Here is a 14589-nt window from a genome sequence, read left to right as displayed (position 1 = left end):
GAGGAGCAATGTATGATTTTGGTGGTTGTTGCTGCTCAGGCCTCCATTGACTTCCAGATGATTGGTTTGAATCCTTCCAGCTGAAATTTGGATGGTTGCGCCAACCAGGATTGTAAGTGTTTGAGAAAGGGTTATAAGGCTTCTTGTAATCCCCTAAAGCATTGCAGTGTTCCTCATTTCTTCCTCTTAGCTCACCAAGAGTTGGGCACTCTTGCGGTTGATGTTCCGTCCCTCCACAGATGAAGCATGGATCTCGTATCTCTACCTTTGCAGCCATGTGGATTCCTCTACCTTCTTGAGATTTGAAAGCCTCGAATTGTTGTCTCAATGATTCAATTTGGCTTTTGACGTTGACATCTTCCCTCCATTGGTAGATTCCAGTTGATCGTGGCTTGTCCATAGGACTCGGTCCATTCCATGTGTAGGACTTTTCAGCAAGATCGTCGAGGTACTCGAAAGCTTCATTGGGATCTTTTTGAAGGAATTCGCCATTGCACATCATTTGTATGAATTGTCTTTGTCCGGTTGTGAGACCATCATAGAAATAGCTGATCAGACGCCAGCTTTCGTATCCATGATGTGGGCATTGATTTATCAAATCTCTAAACCTCTCCCAGACCTGATGGAAAGTTTCATGGTATTTCTGGATGAAGGTAGAGATTCGCCTCTTATGGTCGCTAGTCTTATGGGGCGGGAAATATTTGGCAAAGAATGCTTTTGTCATTTTGTCCCATGTTCCGATAGATCTAGGCCTTAAGGAATACAACTAGCTTTTTGCTTTGTCTTTGAGAGAGAAAGGAAAAAATTTCAATCTCACAATGTTGGTGACATCAGCTCGGTTGTTGAATGTAGCCACCACCTCTTCAAATTCCCGTATATGCACGTACTGTAACGATCCAAATTCACTAATAAGGCTTAAGGGCCTTGATTAGTGTGCCGTGAGGGCATAATGGGAATTATGTGTGATTTTTATGACTTAGATGCATGATTATGATTTTAAGCATGTTATATAACTATGTGTACTATGTTATGTGATAATTATGATATGTGAATCGTACCACGTGGGTGCGGTGATACCAATGTGATGCACGTGTCGAGACGGTCCTAGAAAACTAGATAATGGTAACTGGTGATTTGGTAACTTGTGTGACTGTTAGTAACCATAGAGAGTAACATGTTTTGTTGGAGAGGTGGTAGAATTGTAAGCCAGTAAAAGGACAAGTAAGCCCTTGAGGTCTAGTTAGAAAGGGATATTATTAGAGGGATAAATTGGTCTTTGGCAGTAAATAGATGAGTTTGAGCTGAAGGAAATACATTTACGTATAACATTTTGGGAGTTGGTTTTATGCTGAATATTGGAGACCTAGAAGTAGAACAAAAGAAAGATAGGAAAAGGGAAGCTGAACTTTAGCTCTTGGAAGGAGAATCAAGGGGTGTTTGAAGTTATTAACCAAGCTTAAGCCAAGAAAACTCAGAGGTAAGGATTTAGCTATAATATGTTTAAGTTTCAAGTCTGGTTTTTAGATGATGAATATGAATTGAAGCAAGTTGGTGGCTGGTTTTGCATGAATTTAGAGTTGGAGTAATCAAAAGGAGAAGGTGATTTGAAGCTAGAGTTGAGGAGAATCCAAGCTGAGTTCTTGACTGAGGTAAGAGTGTATCATGTTTAAATTTTCGTAGCTGTTATGGTTTAGGAATCTAAAGGGGCTGGTTTACACATTTCTCAAGCTTTGGTTCAAAGGTCTGAATATGAATTTAAGTGTGAATTCTGTGGGTGATTGTGTAGTTGAGCTGGATTATAGTGTTTATAGGTTGTTGGTTGGTCTATGTGGGGTTTTAAATAAGTTTTGGGGCTTGGGTATGAAGTTGGGATGATTTGGAGTGATTTGGGTTCGGGGAAAACGCAGGGAAAACCCAGATTTTCTGGGCTCGCGAAGGAGCGCCGCGGCGCGAGGTTGATTTTCTGGGCAGGGCGAGTCCCCTGACTTGCTGGGCGCCGCGGCCCTATAGGGCTGCGCCACGGCGCAAGGCCAATTTCAGGATAGGAATTTTTGCAATTTTGGGCCTTTGCTTCGGGGGTTCGGGGGATGTCTTCGGTGTATAGTTTTAGGGATTTGGGGGTTCCGAGAGTGTGGGTTTGGTTCCGGGGAGGTAGCTTTGGATTGATTAGTGACAAAGGATGTTTTATTTGTGTTGTGATTAGGACTTTGGAGAGGCTCAGGGTAGAGGACCGTGCTCGCGGCTTCGTGGCATCGGAAACCAGTGAATTGAAAGGTAAGAAAACTGCACCCGATTGTATGATTGAGATGGGACTAAGTGCTCCCGAGGATGGTATCGTGTCAACGTTGGTATTATGCCATGGGACATGTAAAAGCGGCCTAAGAGTGCCGTACATGAAATTAGCGCACAGAGCGCAGATTGGCCACTGGTAGCCAAGAATAACAGGATAACAGAGGGAGCAGCCTGTGAGCGCCAGCCCTGGTTATCGTTTGTGAATTGTGTATTATGAATTGAAATGCCTAATATGTGAAATACTTGATTATACCGACTGATGATATATCTGAGTTTATGAGATGCGATATGAGTTATTGATTTGTTTGTTAATTGCTCATGCTCTGTGGTTGTTGTGTTTTCTTGCTGGGCCTTGGCTCACGGGTGCTACGTGGTGCAGGTAAAGGCAAGGGCAAGCTAGACCAAGCCTGAGGTGGAGAGCTCCGAGGTGAAATGTGCATAGCCAGCTGTTCGATCACCATGGTCGAGGAGTGAGTCAGGACAGGGATTGCCTAACTGCTCGTTTTGCCTTAGTATGGCTGGTTAATGTATTTAAACCTTGTAACTTTTGTAAATAGCCTTTATACTGTTATTTTTGGGATCCCGTGTAAATAAACAATGTTTCTTAATGAAAACGTGACTTTTGAGACCAAAACAATTTTAACCCTAGTTCCTTTACAATTTCAGTAACATGATCTTATACTAATGCCTTGGTTAGCAAGTCTGGCACTTTATAAACACACAGTGTAGTGGTCTTGGCTATCCAGGGCGTTACACGTACAGACTCTCATTTTCCAACCCATAGAAGGTTGGTAAGAGGTTAATCATGCTGGGTTTGAAATCGAAATTTGGCGTATTGTTGGGATACATTATGCATGAAGGTGTGGCTGTACGCGTAGGATGTAAATAATCCTATAGCGTTCTTGGTTGGACTTCATCTTGATGAGCCATCGTGGGTGGTTCAGGAAGTCTCAGTGAATCGGGAGTGTTTGAACGAATGGAAGAAAACGACGAACTAGGAGAGTTTTCTAAAGTTTCTACTTGTTGTCTCACAAATCTCCCTAGTGCGTCTCTGTTTCGTGGCATAAATATATATATTTTTGTAAGTATTATAAGCGCAAGTGTGTAATAATGTAATAAGTATACACCAAAATGTTCCCAGGCCAATTGGAAAGGCTGCCAAGGTACCACTTTAGGCCCAAGAGCTTTTCTAGAACTCCTCGAGGTTCTTAGAAAAGATTGGAGGGTAACGCAAACACAGACCTTATTTAAGAACCAATTTTTCTAAGACAGAACAAGTTTGGTTTTTACTAATTTTCAAAATTACACAAATGTTCTCAATACTTTGTTTGATTTTTTTTTTAATTTTATGATTTAAAATTTTATGCTTTTTTCGGAAAAAAAACCTAAATCTAGAAAATAAAATTATAAACCTAAAAGTAAAATGAATAAAATAAAACAATAATAAAAAAATAAATGAATAATAAAAAAAATTACTAAGGAAAAATAAAATAAAAGAGAAATAAAAAATTATACTACTTTTTTTTTATATAGAAAAAAATAATAATTTACTAGGCAAACCTTTAATTGTAGAATTACCTCCCCGGCAACGGCGCCAAAAATTGATGTTGCCCAATAACTCCTAAGCGATCGCAGTAGTAATCAGGCTATGTCGTATCCACAGAGAGGTAAAATACAAAATTAAAAGAAAGATTAGTAAATTAAAAATAATAAACTGTAACACCCTAAGTTGCTAATAAGGTTTAGGACCTTAATTAGCGTGCCTGGAGGGCAACAAGTGAATTAATATGATAATATATGAATTTAAATGAATATGTGATTAGAATGCATGTTTAGGTGGTATAAATATGCATGTGGGCCTCGTTTGCATGATAGGGGTAAATTGGTAATTTTAGCCCGTTGAGGGCATAAATGTGATAATTATACTGTGTGGTTTATACCATGTGGGTGTGGTGATATTAATGTGATGCACGTGCCGAGATGGTCTTAGAGAACTAGATAGCTCAAAAGTCACAACGAGATCTAATACCCGGCTCGGGAGGAGCCTAGGGGTATTTTGGAGATTTTGTAATTGGGTTCTTGTGAGTTAATGGTAACTGGTAATTTGGTAAATTGTGTAACCATTAGTAACTGCTGAGAGTAACAAGTTGTGACAGGAAAATGGTAGAATTGCAATAGAGATGAGTTGACAAAAGTGACCTTGAGGTTTAGTTAGGAAGGGATATTTATGGAAGGGTAGAATAGTCATTTGGCAAGGGATAGATAGCTTCAGCTGAAGGGAAAAAGGGTGATCACGTATAACACTTGGTTACATTTTGGTTTATGCTGAATTTGGAAGAAAGAGCTAGAAGGAAAGGGGAAAAAGAAGGAGGAAGCTGAATTTGAGCCCTAGGAGGAGAATTGAGAGGTTTGAAGTAACCAAGATCAAGCTTAGGCCAAAATTGTTCTTAGGTAAGAACTACTCTTGTTTTACTGAGTTTTAAGCTTGATTTTAGAAAGTAAAAGTGGGAATTTAAGGATAGCTATGGCTGGTTTTGTGAGAATTCAGCTAGTGGAATTAAAAGGCTTAGCTTGGAGCTGGAAGCAAGGGAGCTTAGGGTTGGATTCTTCATTCAAGGTAAGGATTCTGTGCAAGTATAAAGTTTATTTCTGTTATGAGTTATGGAGTTTGAAGTGTGGTTTAGGTTTGGGTCTAAGCTTTTAACTTTCTGGTTTGAATTATTAAGGCATGAAACTAAAGTGTGATTTATGGGAGTGATTGTGTAATTGAGCTGGGTAATGATGTTTATAGGTTGTTGAATGGTCTATTTTGGGTTTTGGATTGGTTTTGAGACTTAGGTATGAGTTTGGGATGAATCGGGAGTGTTTTGGCTCAGGGAAATACAGGGGAAAAACCCAGATTTCTGGGTTCGCGAAGGAGCGCCGCGACCCTGTTCTTGGGCGTCACGGCGCGAGGCTGTTTCTGGGAAGGGGAGGCTTTCTGACTTGCTGGGCGCCACGGCCCTCTAGGGCAGCGCCGCGGCGCTAGGCCATTTTCAGAACATGAGATTTTGCAATTTTGAGCCTTTGCTCCGGGGGTTCGGGGGATGTCTTCGATGCATTGTTTTAGGGATTTGGGGGTTCTGAGAGTGTGGGATTGGTTCTGGGAAGTGGTTTTGGGATTGGTTAGTATTAAAAGTGTTTTATATGTGTTGTGGCTAGGTTTTCGGAGAGGCTCGGGATAGAGGACCGTGCTCGTGACCTTGGTGCATCGAAAGGCTCGGGGTACAGGTAAGAGAACTGTAGCACCCGTAGAGCAGGGCTTGGGCCCATAGTTTTGTTGCAGGGCGCGGCCCTAGATTGTATTATTGCTAGGATATAGCATTACATGAATAATTATATACTTGATTGTTATTTGAGAATGCTAAATGTGGAAATAGCATAATGAACGGCAAAGGGTCGGGAACGGCGAAGGGCCGAGAATACCACTTAGCACATGGAGTGCTCGTGGTTAGAGTGAGACCCCAGTGGATACATGGGATATCCTTACGGTATAGATCGAGATCCCAGGCTTTGGTAACGCCTCTGGGACGACATGGCCGTATATGTGTTTGATTATATGGACTGTCTGACTAGTTATGAGCTATCCGTTGTAGTGACCGTATATTATGCATATGTTATGTACTGTGTGGGTTTTCTTGCTGGGCTTCGGCTCACGGGTGCTCTGTGTTGCAGGTAAGGGCAAAGAGAAAGTCAACCAGCCATGAGTATGGAGAGCGTGGGGGCAGCGCATACATGTTTGGGCTGCCCGACTGCTTGGGTTGGGGATATTTTTGAGAAATGGTTGTACAAACCCTAGTTTTGATGGTTAACTACTTATAAACTTGTTTTGAGTTGTAAATATTTTATAAACCAAGTTTTGGGATCCCGAATGTTAAACTCTTGAACTTTTAATGAAATAAAGTACTTTTAAAGGTTACAGCCTTGTCTTTTTGTTTAAATCACACTTTTGTTCTAAAAACCTCGCTTAACGAGTTAATTGCACATTTTAAACTCACTTAGTAACTGCTCTAAGGTAGTAGGGCGTTACATAAACTTTGGAAAGATGTAAATTTGAAAAAGAATATAAACATTAAATGAATAAAATCGAGGAATTAGAATCAGAAAGAAAGTATGGAAGACATAAGTTTCATTCATGCAAACATATATATATATTTTAATAAAATTGATTCATTCTACTCAACTATAATTCTACACCATTAATTATAGTTGGAAAATATATATAATAAAGCTCACCTTAAAATATGTTCTTTAATTAAATTATACTAACTTCTAATTTTAAAAACCTATCATATTATATACTTTAGAGCGACAAAATACCAATGACAGAATGCAGTAAAAATCATATTATATAACAAATATCCTAAATTAAATTAAAAGCCTAAATTACATAAGAAGAGCATGACTAGACTTATGTAAAACACACTAATAAATTTAGAATAAAAATTAGAAGAAAATAAATTTAATTGTAACAAATATATAGAAATGAAGAACAAAATAAAAAATCAATATATTAAAAATATAATGTTAAACATGAACTCCACTCTAGCCTTTCCACAAGAGAATTTAGCCTAAAATATGCATTGTTTTCACTCACAAAAATGTAAAAGAAAAATAGGAAAAATAAGTGTTTTTCTCTCCAACAATACTCTCTACTCTCCTTCCCCAATCTGATACTTTTTTACTCCATTTGGTCCTCTATTTATAGTGTAAATAGGACTAAAAAACGTGTAGAACCGTGTACAAAATAGTGGGAAAAATGGCTGCAAAATAGGTGCAAAGTGGGGAAAATGTTGTTCAGCCGTGGGAGACAAAGGCTGACGACGTGGGGAACATGTGGGCGACATGTTAGGCTTTGGTTGGCTCGTCAGGCGCGTGTGTCAGGTGCGTCAGTCGTGGTCGGGCACATGGGGAACAGCCGCAGGTGAGTGGGACGCGTGTCCTTCTCTGATTGGCTCGGCAGGCGATTGTCAGGCATGGCAGCGTGTCAGATGGTGGCAGGTGGCAGCTGTTGGTGGCACGGCTCGGCTCGGCTTCAGTGTCTCGGCTGGACGAATGGCAAGCTGCCATGTGGCAGCGTGGGGGAGCAGATTTTGGCTTGGGCTTTGGCTGTTTGGGCCATTCCATCTTCAAAAATGTAATTTTCTTCATGATTTCTTCAATTTTAATTCTTTCTTTTTCTTTGTGTCAAAATACATTTTATTTCATGAAAATTAAATTAAAATTAATATTTTCAAATATGAAATTGTTATCCCCATTTCCTGCATGGGCTCGGGGCCTTCGTCCTGGCCCACCGTCAGGGGCCAGGTCAGCACGCGGGCCCGGCCTAAGGCCTCTTGGTATGGAGAGTGTCCAAGGGGATGGATATGGACCGGTGTTTCATGTCCGGGCCCATTGGAGGGGTCCGGAATGTCCCTCCGGGTCCGTCCTCCGCGATGATAGTCCGGGCTGTGTACAGAGCGTTCGGACCACCGCGGCCTATGTGTCCCGATCCCAGACCCTGATACGGTCCGGGCCTATGGTAAACGAAGCGGGACAAAGGTAAACGGACCCGGATCACCTCGCCCCCGGTTGAAGGGGCCAGGCGTCCAGGACCCTGATGCCGCCTCGCTCCACGTGGGCGTTGTCCCCCACTTTTCACCTGCAGAAAAGGCCACCTCGGGATTGCACGCCGATGTGTCAGGACTGCGCAGCCAAGTACTCTGACTGGTCTTGTCCCCTGAATCTGCCTCGTGACCCGAAGTGATCAGACCAAAAGCGCCGTTTTGTCGGGCGAGGCGTAGCTCTAAGGTCAACCTGTTGGGCCTTAGCTGGCTTGGAATTCATGTATTTTTACCTTTTGTATTGGGCCTCCACTAGAAAGGCCACCTATATCCATTCCTCCGATGGGCCTGTTTCGGACCGGGTGCAGACCCGGTGTTCCCATACGCCTATAAATATAAGCTACAGAACACTGTAGAAGGGGTCTCCTTTCACCAAAAAAGACAGGAACTCTGTCAAAATATAGAGGAAATACTCCATTGTAAAAGCTTCTTCAAGCTCTAATAATATAGACTCGTGGACTAAGGCTAGTTAACGCCCCAACCACGTAAAAACCCCGTGTTAATCTTCTGCTTTCTTTATAATTATCAGCAAATATTAGTTATTAATAGAGTTGCTGAAAATCTCGGTTAACAAAAATAAATGACAATAAATCTATGAAAATATTAATTAAAACTTAATTAATTTTACACTTTTAAGACTAATAAAATGATATTTTTGAGCACTAATCAGCTGCCTACACATGGGACCAAAAGATGGGGCAGGAGAAAACTTCATGGTTTCCCATCGCGAACCCTCCACTTGGCAACCTTAGCAACCTCGCAGTCACCGAATGAGGAGAATTCGGGGCCAAGATTCTATTCCACATAAGAACTTTAGCTTCCGCTCTTTTCTTACTCTTAGACGGTGATGAAGTCTTCTCTACAACTACTCTTATCTTGTGTATGGCCTCAACAGACTGTTTCTTAAGTCTCTCAATCTTGGCAATAAGCCGATCATTCTCCGCCCCGGCCAAAGGTAGATCTTTTCTCGATATCACTCATACATCAAGGGTATCAATCGATGAGCAAGTAAAAAAGAAGAAGTCAACAAGACGAAGGGGCTACAAGAAAGAATGGCTAAAACCTTCTTCACTCTGAAATCTGACAAGCACTTGATATGCATAAAGCACCCAAGGTAACAGCTTAAGAGCACCACCCGAGAGCAAACCCTGTCCGAACAATGCTTTTTTGGCTCTCCGGGTAGAAGTTCCTCAAGCTTCTTCCTATGGCCGGACATTTGTACAACAACGACACCCTTGGGATCTATATAGAAGAACGATTGGCAGTAATTAAGCTTCAAAGGAGTCATAAGGATCGCCACTCATGAAATATGTTTGACCATATCTTGTACATGGAGACAAGCACTTGTACCATGAATGTCAAAAAGATGGCACAAAAAAAAGAGAATAGTCAACAAGAACGCCTAAAGGCCTACCTATAGACTGGGGGCCAAGTATGGATGCCTAAAATCCACCAAGGAACAAGGGTCCGGTCCCTTATTGAAGTAAACGGCTAAGGGGCAGCGAAGGCATCAAGCATGCGATAGAGGCCGAATGTTATTACGTGCCACCAAGAGGCCACACATTTGCGAGGCCCCAGGCCTCATGAAGTCATTCCGTGCCAATGGGAGGCAAGAATTCCACACAGGTAAAAGACCCACATCACGTGTCTAAGGTCCCTTGCAGTCCAAAGCAATCACATCTAAAGCCCCGTAAGGTCCACTCTGTTGATGAGTGAGGCCCTAGAGTCCCACTCGCATTGCAAGAATATCACACAAGGCATCAAGTGACTTGCGCACACCCACCGCCTCGCACGTCCCTGGAGCCTTGCGCGCACCAGGCGCCTAGCGCACACCAGGCGCCTCGCGCACATCAGGCTCCACATGCGCGCCTAGCATCTCACGCTCACTTGGTGCTTTGCATGCATCAGTCGCCTCCCGTGCGCCTCACGCCTCGCGCGCACCTAGCGCCTCATGTGCACCTGGTGCCTCACGTGCATCAGTCACCTCGCGTATACCTAACGTCTCGCACGCACCTTGCACCTCAAGTGCACCTGGCGCCTCGCATAGTGAAGCCCAACTCATCCAGGTGCCATGACACCTACCTGATGCGAGTAATGATGCCAAAGCCCCTCATGCCTTATGCTGCGAGCTCAGCATAAGGATTCCCAACAAATGCCTCAATATAGGGAACACGGGGTCCGCATAAAGGGAACGCACACTACCCCATTGAAGAACCTATAAGTTCTTAAACACATAGTAGAAAATAACAATATATATTGCAAAGACATATTTTAAAGACGTGAGACCCACCACGTATGAGGTACCCGGACGAGTACGGGATGTACGAACCTGAGGAGGACAGAAGCGTGACTCTGACATCTGTGCCTTACAAGTAGTGGAAGTATGAGGAGTGGTGGCATGACCTGCATCTCTCCGACCACGAACAAGCATCGACACCACAATCCTCTGCTCCACCACGACCTGTGCCACTACCATGACAGTGTACCGACGTACTTTCTTGTCCCCTAAGACCACCTTGTATCAGAGGCCATTAGAGGCAAGTTATAAATAGACCTCCACCTTTCATACGAGGGGGTTGGAGAATTTATTGTATACTCAGGCTATTAAGCAATATACGAATGTTTACTCCATTGTTGATTTGCACTTATTTTTCCTCAAGTCTATTCTAAGTTCTTATTTAGTTATCTTCATACTAAGCTTTGAGTTTTTCGACCTAACAACGTTGACGAGTTCTCGCTGTCAATAGCGACCTAGCTCATGAGAGCCCTAGGGTCTACCATCTAGCCTTGCCGCCCATGTCTCTCTCCCCCCTTGGAATTTACCTTTATGCCCATGCTTATTTTACCCCACACATAAAGAACTCAAGGGCCATTCGGTAATTTTGTGCTCTAAATTTCCCTTAATTTTTAAATCTCCAAGCATAATTAAATAAATTAATTTGTGAACAAAAATTAAAATTTATCGCAATATCACATAATTTTGGAAATTTATCACATATTGACCAATATGTCCTTATAGCCCCAAGCAAAAAAATTTCATTCTTAAGCCCGATTGATTGGAATTCAAACCTCAATCAATTCTCTTAAAATTTATTGGTTCGACTATAATGTCCCTGTTGCCAAAAATATTTTTATGCCATAGTGGTATCTCTGTTTCCCCCGGGACACATGGCATGACGCAATGGGTATGTGGGCCCCCTTAAAGAGATCCAGGCCCATCCTGAGCCCGATGAACAGGGAAGAAGATAGTCCTGATAGCCCAATCGTCAAAAAGCCCAACAACGTTCGATGGGCGCGACCATAATAAGGGAATCGGGACCAAGATGCAGGCCCAACTCTTCTTCCCAGTCCCAAACAACCCATATCCTCCGAGATGCCAATAGAGGTGGCAGGCTCACTAGTCTAGGAATAGACCTTGTTAAGAATGAACCTGAGTCCTAGGGAACGAACCAAGATTTCGGTAAATAAACCGGGACATTAGTGGATGAACCTGGACAAGACATCCGGGTAGGATAAGCCAGATCTTCCCTGACACTGACATGTCCCTAAGAAATATGGAAGTTGATCTCCTCAACTAACCTACAGAAGAGGGTACACATAGAACGTACACTATTCCTAGGAAACAGTACTACCACTACTCTGACAGATCCTGTCCCCAGGATCTCCTTAAAAGACGACGCACAGCAGTCCAAGCTAACGTACTATAGGCAGTTGCGAGGCTTGGCCATGGAACACAAGTCTCAAAGCCCAGTCCTAACCTGTACATACATGGTCCAGAGGTCTCAAAACCCAATAGGGCGCAAGGCTAAAAGCCCAGTCTTAACTTGAACGTACATGGTCCGGGGATTCAAAACCCAATCAGACGTAAGGCAAAAAGCCCAATCCTAACCTAGACATACATGGTTTGGGGGGTTCAAAACCCAATAAGATGTAAGGCTCAAAGCCTAGTCCTAAACAAGACATACATCATCCAGGGGGTTAAAAACAAAATAGGTTGGAAGGCTAATAGCCCAGTCCTAACCTGAACATACATGGTCCGGGGGGTTCAACACCCAATAGGACATAAGGCTCAAAGACCAGTCCGAACCTGAACATACATGGTCTGGGGGGTTCAAAACTTAATTAGATGCAAGGCTCAAAGCCCAGTCCTAACTTGGACATACATGGTCTGAGGGGTTTATAACCTAATAGGACGCAAGGCTCAAAGCCCAATCGTAACCCAAACATACATGGTCTGGGGGTTCAAAATCCAATAGAGTGCAAGGCTCAAAGCCCACTCCTAACCTGGACATACATGGTCCGGAGGGTTCAAAACCCAATAGCGCGCAAGGCTCAATGCCCAACCCCAACTATGATACACATTGCCCAGAGCATTCAAAACAAAATAGGGCATGGCACAAAGCCAAGTCCTAACTCGGACATACATGGTCTGCGGGGTTCAGAATCAAATAGGACGCAAGGCTCAAAGCCTTGTCGTTACCCGGATATACATAGTCCATGAAGTTTAATACCCAATAGGACGTACAGCTAAAAGCCCAGTCCGAACCCGGACATACATGATCAGGACGGTTCAAAACAAATACGTCGCAAAGATAAAAACCCAGTCCCATGCTGGACTTACAAAGTCCGGGGGGTTCAAAAACCAACAGGAGGTAAGGCTAAAAGCCTAGTCCCATCCGGACATACATGGTCTGGAGGGATCAAACCCCAATAGGGCGCAAGGCTCAAAGCCCAGTCCTAACCCGGACATACATGGTCCGGGGGGATCAGAACCCAATAAGACGCAAGGCTCAAAGCCCAGTCCCAACCCAGACATGCATGGTCTGGGGGTTCAAAACCCACTCGGACGCAAGGCTCAAAGCACCGTCCTAACTCGGACATACATGGTCCGGGGTGTTCAAAACCCAATAGGGCGCAAGGCTAACAGCTCAAACCCAACCCAGACATACATGGTCCGGGGGGTTCAAAACCCAATAGGACGTAAGGCAAAAAGCCCAATACCACCCGGACATACATGGTCCGAAGGGTTCAAAATCCAATAGGGCGCAAGGCTCAAAGCCCAGTCCTAACCCGAACATACATGGTCTAGGGGGATCAAAACCCAATAGGACGCAAGGCTCAAAGCCCAGTCCTAACCCAGACATCCATGGTCCGGGGGTTCAAAACACAATTGGATGCAAGGCTCAAAGCCCTGTCCTAACTCTGACATACATGGTCCGGGGTGTTCAAAACCCAATAGGGCGTAGGGCTAACAACCCAAACCCAACCTAGACATACATGGTCCGGGGGGTTCAAAGCCCAGTCCCAACCCAGACATACATGGTCTGGGGGGTTTAGAACACAATAGGACGCAAGGCTCAAAGCCCAGTCCTAACCCGGACATACATTATTGTCAGGGGGATTCAGAACCCAATAGGTTGCAAGGTTCAAAGTCTAGTCCTAACCCGAACATACATGGTCCGGGGGCTTCAAAACCGAATTAGACGCAAGGCTCAAAGCCCAGTCCTAACTTGGACATACATGGTCCGGGGGGTTTAAAACCCAATAGGACGCAAGGATCAAAGCCCAGTCGTAACCCAAACAAACATGGTCTGGGGGGGTTCAATAACCAATAGAGCGCAAGGCTCAAAGCCCACTCTTAACCTGGACATACATGGTCCGGAGGGTTCAAAACCCAATAGGGTACAAGTCTCAAACCCCATCCCTAACCCGGACATACATTGTCTGGAGGGTTCAAAACACAATAGGGAGCAAGTCTCAAACCCCAGCCCTAACCCGGAAATACATTGTCCGGAGGGTTGAAAACCCAAGTGGGCGCAAGGCTAAAAGCCTAGTCCGAACGCGGACATACATGGTTCGGGGGGTTCAAAACCCAATTGGATGCAAGGCTCAAAGCTCAGTCCTAACCCAAACATACATAGTCTGGGAGTTTCAAAACCCAATAGGACGTAAGGCACAAAGTGCAGTCTAAACCTGGACATACATGGTCCGGGAAGTTCAAAACCAAATAGGGTGCAAGGCTCATACCCCAGTCCTAACTAGGACATATATGGACAGCGGTGTTCAAATTCCAATAGGGCGCAAGGCTCAAAGCTCAGTCCTATCCCGGACATATATGCTCTAGGGGGTTCAAAATCCTATAGGGCGCAAGGCTCAAAGCTTAGTCCCAACCTAGACATACATGGTTTGGATGGTTCAAAACCCAATCGGGCGCAAGGCTAAAAGCCCAGTCCCGACCCGGACATACATTGTCTGGGTGGTTCAAAACAATATAGGGCACAAGGCTAATAGCCCAAATCGAACCGGGACATACATGGTCCGGGGTGTTCGAAACCCAATTGGACGCAAAGCTCATAGACTAGTCCTAACCTGGACATACATTGTCCGGGTAATTCAAAACCCAATAGGACATAAGGCTCAAAGACCAGCCCTAAATTAGACATATAATATCCGGGGGGGTCAAAATCAAATCAGACGCAAGTCTAAAAGACCAGTCCTAACCTGTACATACATGGCCCGGAGGTCTCAAAACCCAATAGGGCGCAAGGTTAAAAGCCCAACCTTAACCTGAACGTCCATGGTCCGGGGATTCAAAATCCAATCAGACGTAAGGCAAAAAGCCCAATCCTAACCCGGACATACTTGGTTTTGGGGG

General features: G+C 43.9%; 1 non-coding gene across 1 annotated transcript; it reads left to right on the top strand.

The window, feature by feature from the left end:
* Positions 1–569: 569 nt before the first annotated feature.
* Positions 570–676, top strand: LOC133828042 (small nucleolar RNA R71). The gene has a single exon (XR_009890688.1). It is a non-coding gene; the product is annotated as a small nucleolar RNA R71 (small nucleolar RNA).
* The last annotated feature ends 13913 nt before the right edge of the window (positions 677–14589 follow it).

The sequence above is a fragment of the Humulus lupulus genome, chromosome 3 (assembly GCF_963169125.1).
Source record: "Humulus lupulus chromosome 3, drHumLupu1.1, whole genome shotgun sequence".
Lineage (NCBI taxonomy): Eukaryota > Viridiplantae > Streptophyta > Magnoliopsida > Rosales > Cannabaceae > Humulus > Humulus lupulus.
Note: the sequence above shows the minus strand (reverse complement) of the source record. Positions and strands in the feature narration are given on the sequence as shown.